The 8,377-nt window shown below is 44.1% G+C and overlaps 1 pseudogene; it reads left to right on the forward strand.

Moving 5' to 3' along the window:
- Positions 1 to 218: 218 nt before the first annotated feature.
- On the forward strand, positions 219 to 7,753 carry LOC130033088 (60S ribosomal protein L5-like; annotated as a pseudogene).
- The last annotated feature ends 624 nt before the right edge of the window (positions 7,754 to 8,377 follow it).

An 8,377-nucleotide genomic window follows, 5' to 3' on the forward strand; every position in this document is an offset into this window, starting at 1 on the left:
TTCTCCAGAATCCTGATCTTTCTCTTGCTGCATAAACTGTCCCTTCCATTGAGTGCAAAGTCTGCGTCAGAAAATGACACTTAGCGTGCTGCCTGCCCTCAGCCCATCTCAGCAGCCTGGCCTACTGCTTGATATTTCATCCTTTTACATGTCTTTTTTTTTAAAAAAGAAAAAAAGGTCACATGGTGTCTAATAGTATTAATATGTATGCCTTAGGCATGCAGCACTACTGTACCATGCCCAACTCCAGAGTCAGTGCACTGGAGGGATAGTATAGTGGGTAGGGCACTGGTCTTGCATGTAGCTGCCTGGGTTCGATCTCTGGCACCTCCTATGGTCTCTTGTGCCCCACCAGAAGTAAGCCCAGAGCATATCCAGGTGTGGTCCCCCAAACAAAAACCAAGTGTTGGTATCTCTCTCACCTCAGTTGCCCATTTCCTCCTTGGTAAATTCAGTTCTGTTGACAGAACCTAAGGGTTTAATTGTCGTTGACCGTTGTCATTGCTGTGATTTTTAATTTTTTAATTTTTTATTTTTTGCTTTTTGGGTGACAACGGCAATGCACAGGGGTTACTCCTGGCTTTGCACTCAGGAATTAATCCTGGAGGTGCTCGGGGGGACCATATGGGATACTGGGAATCGAACCCGGGTTGGCCACATGCAAGGCAAACACCCTATTCATTGTTCTGCTATTGCTCTAGCCCCTATTGCTGTGATTTTTAAAAATTTTTTTTTTCTTTTCATAAGGTTGTTCACATTAATTGTTTACATTCAATATTTCAACACCTAGGCTGGAGCGATAGCACAGCAAGTCGGGTGTTTGCCTTGTACACGGCTGACCCAAGTTCTATTCCTCCATCCCTCTAGGAGAGACCGGCAAGCTACCAAGAGCCTGGAAAGCTCCCCGTGGCATATTCAATATACTACAAACAGTAACAAGTCTCACAATGGAGACGTTACTGGTCCCCACTCGAGCAAATCAATGAACAGTGGGAGGACAGTGCAGACAGTGCTATTTCAACACCAATCCCACCACCATTACACCTTCCCACCACCATTATTTTGAATTTTCCCTGCCTGTCAAGCCTGCCTGCCAGAGACAGATGCTAGATAATTTATTCTCTATTGCTTATTATGAATATCATGAGAGGTCGTGTGGCCACTTTTGCTTCTGGAATTCTAAAATTGCAAATGGTTAGGGTCTAGAGACATCTCTATACGGAGCTAATCCATTTTGAGATTCATTTGGGAGTCTCTGAATCAAGGCCATTGATGCGCTGAGATGGCATCCAGAGGCAGATACTGAGCATGACAGCCAGGACCCCAAGTGGGTGGAGAGACTGGAAGGGGTGACCCATCTCTGTTGTCACCATGTGGCCTGGAGTCTTAGTCCCTGAACCCACATACCTGGGTTTTGCTTCTGGAAGCTTGTTGGTCACCAGGGTTTCATCTGGAGCAGGCAGAGAGGGCACACCCACTCCATCTGAGGTGCCTCAATAGCTTGGTATGGAATCCGGAGAGATCTCTGGCAAGCTGTTATCTTCTGGGATTCACTGCTATGTCTCTGCATCAAGGCCATTGATGCTGTTTTTTTTTTAAATCCACACATTAGTGAGATCATTTGCTATTTATCTTTTTTCCTTCTGAATTTTCTTTCCCATTTATTTATTTATTTTTGTTACTTAGCATGACACCACTTGTTCCATCCATGTTGCAGTGAAATGCAAGGTTTTCATTTTTTCCTTTGAGCTGAGTAGGATGCTCTTGTAAGTATATGCCCGACTTCTTCATCCACGCTTCTTTGGTTGGGCATCTGGGTTGTTTCCAGATCTTGGCTATTGGAAATACCACTGCAATGAACAGAGGAGTGCATATATCTTTTCAAATTAGTGTTTTTGTATTCTTGGGATTGATGCCAGGAAGTGAAATTGCTGGGTCATATGTAAGTTCTATTTCTAATATTTGGAGAGGTCTCCGTACTATTTTTCATAGAGATTGAACCAGACGACATTCCCACCACTAGTGAATGAGGGATTTTTCCACCACCTCCTCATCTTTAATCTTTCTTTATAAAGTTTCCTATAAATTTACTTGAGGTTGTATAAGCTTGTGACATATAACAAATATGCAGATGTCTAAAACATGTATATTAACAACTGAACAATACCTGTCCCTTTTAATATATTACATTTTATTTTTACATATACCAGTGACAAACATTCCCTTGGTTTTCTTTATAACTTTATTATCTATGCATGCATTTCTAAATCATGTCTTTTAGCTACTGTGTGTATAAATGGAATTATGCAATATATATACTTTTAAAATTTAGCTTACTCTTATCTTTGTAGAATTCATTTTCATTCCTTTATGTATCTGAAGTTAATTGATGCTCATTATTATACATTCCATTGTATAAAATACCACAGTTTATATTTCCATTCACTCTAAATGGGGACTAAGGTCGTTTTCCCTTTGGGAACATCACAAACATTGTTGTGCTGTGTTCTGAGTATGTGGGTCCATAATTCTCCAGAGTATATGTTTATGGAGTTGCTGTGTCAGAGAGTAGCTCCAGTTTAATGAAGATAAAACACTCATTTTACTAAGGAAGAAAGGAAGGCTCAGAAATGATCACTGGAAACCAAGGGTCTCTGGTTTGAACAGGGAAACCGGGGTGTATACCAGTCCATGTGACTGTGAAGGCCACACTCAGAACGCCAGCTTTAATTACAGTAATATTGAATAGCTGTCACTGGACTATGAGCAGTAATTTAAAAACATGAAAGCAGGGCTAGAGAGATAATACAGAGGTAAGACACTTGCCTTGCATGTCACTGTAGCCGCAACAATGGTTTGAATCCCAGCACGAAGTGTGGTCCCCTGAGCATCACCTGGTATGGCCCCTGAGCACAGAGGCAGGTGTGGTCCCAAAGTACTACCAGATATGCCTCCCCCTCCTCAAACATATAAATATTAATTTTCCTCTCATGGAATGTGGCAAATTGTTTCAGTTGAGCAGGCAGCTGGGTCTACACTTTAGAAATCAAGGGACTGGAGGGGCCAGAGCAATAGCACAGAGGGGAGGGTGTTTGCCTTGCACACAGCTGACCTGGGTTTGATCATTGGCATCCCATCTGGTCCTTTGAACTAGCCAGGAGTGATCTCTAAGCTCAGAGCTAGGAGTAAGCCCTGAGCACTACTGGGTGTGACCCCAATACCAGTATCAATCAATCAATCAATCAATCAATCAAGGGGTCAGAGAGAAAGTCCAGGGTAAGGTACTTACATTGCACACAGTTAACACTAGTTCAATTCCCAGCTCCACATCTGGTCCCCTAAGCACAGCCAGGAATGGTTCCTGAGTCAAAGCCAGGAATAAGCCCTGAGAATAGCCAGGCATGCCCCCCCGCAAAAAAAAGGATAAAGGGAAAAAAAAAACTCAAGGTCATTATAGGGCCTTGGTATCCCATATATGGTTGAAGCTAGATTGCCCCTGCTGTGTTTCCAATCCAGCTGTGAGAAGCATGTGGCACTTTTATGCAGGCAACAAGGTTCTGTGGATGCAGTGCCTGTCCCTTCCTTCCTTGTTGCTTGAGTACCTGCTGGAAAGTGGAGACCTGGGCAGCAAGCCTCATCCCCAATCAGTTCTGTTCCTCTGGCGGAAGGGGAGGATGGATTTAGGTGGATGGTTAGTCATGCCTTTCAGTGAATGATCGTTTAATGCCTCCCCCACCCATTATATCTGTTGGGTTTTTTTTCCTTCTTTTTTTCCTCCTCTGCTTACCTTGAAATAGTTTCCCACTTCCTTTCTCTATCAAGGCAATCTCAAGAATATATCATGAAACCCATGAATAGGAATTGGAGAGGGAAGGTAAGAGTTTTATTCTGGGTGTTCGGGCAAAGTGAACAGAAGTACCTTTTGGGGTCATCTGATTCTTTTTTCAATTGCCATATTTTGAGGACTCACTTCCTGTAAGAGACAGTCGATCCCTCTGGGACACCTGGAGTTCCAGAGAACAGCATACCTGGAGGAAGGGGAGTGCTGGTAGATCTGAAGGGGGAGCTCAGTTCTGCAGCCTCGTCCTCCTTGCCCCAGAGACACTGTCGTCTGTGCCAAGGAGGAGTTGGCTGCAGGGAAGCAAGGTGTCTGCGAGGTGTGTCCAGGTCAGAGTACCCAGAAATGCCTCCATTCTCTGCCAGACTGGAGTAGCCTTGGGACTGAACAATAATAGATTTCTTAACACACATATTCATATTGATACTGATATTGGTTTGAGGGCCACACCCAGCTGCGCTCAGGGCTTACTCCTGGCTTTGCTCTCAAGGATTGCTTCTGATCGGGCTTGGGGGACCATCTGCAGTGCCAGGGATCAAATCTGGGTGGACTCTGCAAGGCAAATTGGGCTTTGTTCCTTCAGCTCCTCTAGGAGCAACCCCAAGCACCTAGCCAGTTGTAGTCCCTGAGCACTGCTGTGTGTAGCTCAAAAAACAAAGAACAAAAAACAGAAGTGTCATCTGATTCAGCAGATGACACTTAACCTTAACCTCCTCCAACTTCTCCTCCCATAAATACATAAATTTAAATATGTATCTATCTACTGAGGATCAACTACAAGCAACTGCATGGCCAGACCACACATCTGGGGCTCTGGACTTTCTGTTTTGGGGCTACACATGGTGGGGCCCAGGGCTTACTCCTGGCTCTACATTTAGGGATCACTCCTGGCAGGGCTCAAGGGACCCGATGTGGTGCTGGGGATCGAACTCAGATTGGCCTTGTGCAAGGGTGATTTTATCCCCCAACAGATCAGAGATCAGAGAAAGCAACTTGCTTCAAACCATGTCCTTCCTCTCTCTATGAAGAATAACTGTTAACTGGGCTGTTAATCTTTTTCTTTTTAACAAAACAAAACACCCACCACCATCCATTAGACCTGCTCCACTCTGCTACCACCTCCTACCCTTTTTGCTCAGATGTGCTGCTAATATCAAATGGTTTTGTTTTTTTGGTTGTTGTTTTATTTTAGTTTTTGCAGGGAGGGGCGGGGCGCACACCCAGTGATACTCAGATGCAAAGCTTGCACTCAGCCCTCTGAGTTATGTTTTCTGCCCCTCCGTTGGTTTATTTTAATTTTGTTTTGTTCATTCGTTTGTTTCCTTATATTGCACATACAGGAAAAATTATCCAACATTTACCTTTTTTTCTTCTGAATTATTTTCCTTTGCAGAATCCCTCGATTCCTTTCATTTAGCAGCAACCAGCAAAACTTGATTGCTTTTTACAGGTGAACGTTTTGCATTGTGTAAACTAGACCTTTTTAATCTAACCAGAAGTCAGTGGTCATAGGTCATTTCAGTATCTTAGTTGTTGTAAATAATGCTGCAAAAACAGTGGTGCATATAATTGTTAGTGACTTCATATTGGGCTGGAGCGATAGCACAGCGGTAGGGCGTTTGCCTTGCAAGCAGCCAACGCGGCCTACCCGAGTTCGATTCCTCCGCCCCTCTCCGAGAGCCTGACAAGCTACCGAGAGTATCTCGCCCACACGGCAAAGCCTGGCAAGCTACCCGTGACATATTCGATATGCCAGACACAGTAACAATTGTCACAATGGAGACGTTACTGGGCCCGCTCGAGCAAATCGATGAACAGCGGGAGGACCGTGACCGTGACTTCATATTGGGCTGGAGCGATAGCACAGCGGGTCGGGCGTTCCTGCTGCCTTCTACGCAGCCAACATGGCAGACCCGAGTTCGATTCCTTCGCTCCTCTCGGAGAGCCGGGCAAGCTACCAAGGGTATCTCACCCGCACGGCAAAGCCTGGTAAGCTACCCATGACGTATTTGATATGCCAAACACAGTAACAAGTCTCACAATATTACTGGGCCCTCTCGAGCAAATCGATGAACAATGGGAGGACAGTGACAATGACTTCTTATTATTCAGATAGATATCCAGAAGTAGGACTGCTGAATCAGATGACACTTCTGTTTTTTGTTTGTTCTTTGTTTTTTTGGGACACACACAGCAGTGCTCAGGGACTACAACTGGCTAGGTGCTTGGGGTTGCTCCTAGAGGAACTGAAGGAATAAAGCCCAATTACTCTAAGCCTCCTCAGTTTCCTCATCTGTAAATTTTACCAATAATTATTTCTATTTGATAAGTGATGGCTCTGAGGCTTAGGGATTTACTACACAGGGGTCAGACGGAGTAATAGCACAGAGGGTAAGGCACTTGCTTTGTACACGGCCAACCCAGGTTCAATCCGCAGCATCTCATATGGTACCCTTGAGCACTGCCAGGAGTTATCCCTGAGTGCAGAGGCAGGAGTCACCCTGCAACACTGCTTAGTATGGCCCCCAAGCCAAAACAAACAAAGAAACAAATGAAAAGAAAGATTTTAGTATACTACTGTAGGCCCATGTCAAGCCGTGGACAGCGATCTCTGTTGAGCACCAGGATGGACTGGTTAGAGTTGTCAAGAATAAGGCATACTTCAAGAGATACCAGGTGAAATTTAGAGGACAGTGAGAGGGCAAAACTGATCACTGTGCTTGGAAACATTTGGTGATCCAGGATAAAAATAAGTACAACACACTTAAATACAGGATAATTGTCCACGTCACCAACAGAGACGACTTCTGCTCTTTTTTTTTTTTTTGTCACACCAGTGATGCTCCGGGGTTACTCCTGGCTCTGCACTCAGGAATTACTCCTGGTGGTGCTTAGGTGCTTATGGGATGCCAAGGATCAAACCCAGGTCGGCCGCGTGCAAGGCAAGCGCCCTACCCACTGTACTATTGCTCCAGCCCCACGGCTTATGCTCTTACAGAAGGAGGTATGATAGTCTCTGCAGCAAATGCTCATGAGCTTCCAGAGTATGGTGTGAGGGTTGGCCTGGCAAATTATGCTGCAGCGTATTGCACTGGCCTACTGCTGGCTCAATTCTCAATAGATTTGGCATGGACAAGTTCTATGAAGGCCAAGTGGAAGTCACTGGAGATGATCATAATGTGGAAAGCATTTGTGGACAATCGTGCCTTCACCTGCTATTTGGATGCAGGAATTGCCAGAACTATGACTGAAAATAAATTTTTCGGGACCCTAAAAGGAGCCATGGGTGGAGGCTTGTCTGTCCCTCACAGTACCAGTCGAGTCCCTGGTTATGACATGGAAAGTAGGCAATTTAACGCTTATGTGCATCAGAAACACTTAATGGCAGAATCTTGCAGACTATATATTGCCTAATGGAAGAAGATGAATATGCGACAAAACACACTTTTCTCAACACATAAAGCACCACAGTGGGGCCGGAGCAATAGTACAGAGGGTAGGGTTTTTGTCTTGCATGCAGTCGACCCGGGTTTGATCCAAGGCACCCATATAGTCCCCTGAGCACCACCAGGAGTAATTCCTGAATGCAGAGCCTGGACTATCCCCTGAATATCACTGGGACTTTTTGGCTTTTTGACCCAAAAAGCAAAGAAAGAAAGAAAGAAAGAAAGAAAGAAAGAAAGAAAGAAAGAAAGAAAGAAAGACATAACTCCAGACATGATAGAGGAGATGCGAGATGCGACTGTAGGGGAAAAGTCCTTCTATGAGAAGAAAACTAAGAGAGAAGTTAAGAAGAAACTTTGGGGGAACTGTCCCAAAATGTCTCTGTCCCAAAATGTCTCTTGCCCAGAAGATCGGGTAACCCAGGAAAAAGCAACTTTTCTCAGAGGTTAGGAGAGAGCTGCTGAGAGCTAAAATTGAACCATGATCTTTTATGGAAGTTTTTCAAAGACAGAAATAAACCTATTGACCAAACAGTTTTTTTTTAAAAAAGGAAAAAATGAGAATTCACTATACCAATAAACAAACGGGACTACATTAAGTTAAGAAGCTTCTTCACCTCAGGGGCTGGAGCGATAGTACAACAGGTAGGGCATTTGCCTTACATGTGGTCCACCCAGGTTCGATCCCCAGAATCCCATATGGTTGCACCGCTAGGAATAATTTTTGAGTGCAAAGCCAGGAGTAACCCCTGAACATCGCCATCACTGGGTGTGACCCAAAAAGAAAAAAAAACCTTCACCTCAAAGGAAAAAATGACAAGAATATAAAGACAGTCCATGGGATGGGAGAAATTATTTATTCAACACTCATCTGATAAGGGGTTAATATCAAATATATATAAGATACTAGTAGAATTTCACAAGGAAAAAAAATCCAACCTCATCAAAAATGGGCAGAAGAGATGAACAGAAACTTCCTCAGAGAATAAATACAAATGGCCAAAAAGCACATAAGAAAATGTTCTGCATCGCATCAGGGAGATGCAAATCAAAACAACAATGTGATATCATCTTATTCCACAGAGACTGGCACACA

Source organism: Sorex fumeus, unplaced genomic scaffold (genome assembly GCF_029834395.1).
Source record: "Sorex fumeus unplaced genomic scaffold, SorFum_2.1 ptg000051l, whole genome shotgun sequence".
Taxonomy (NCBI): domain Eukaryota; kingdom Metazoa; phylum Chordata; class Mammalia; order Eulipotyphla; family Soricidae; genus Sorex; species Sorex fumeus.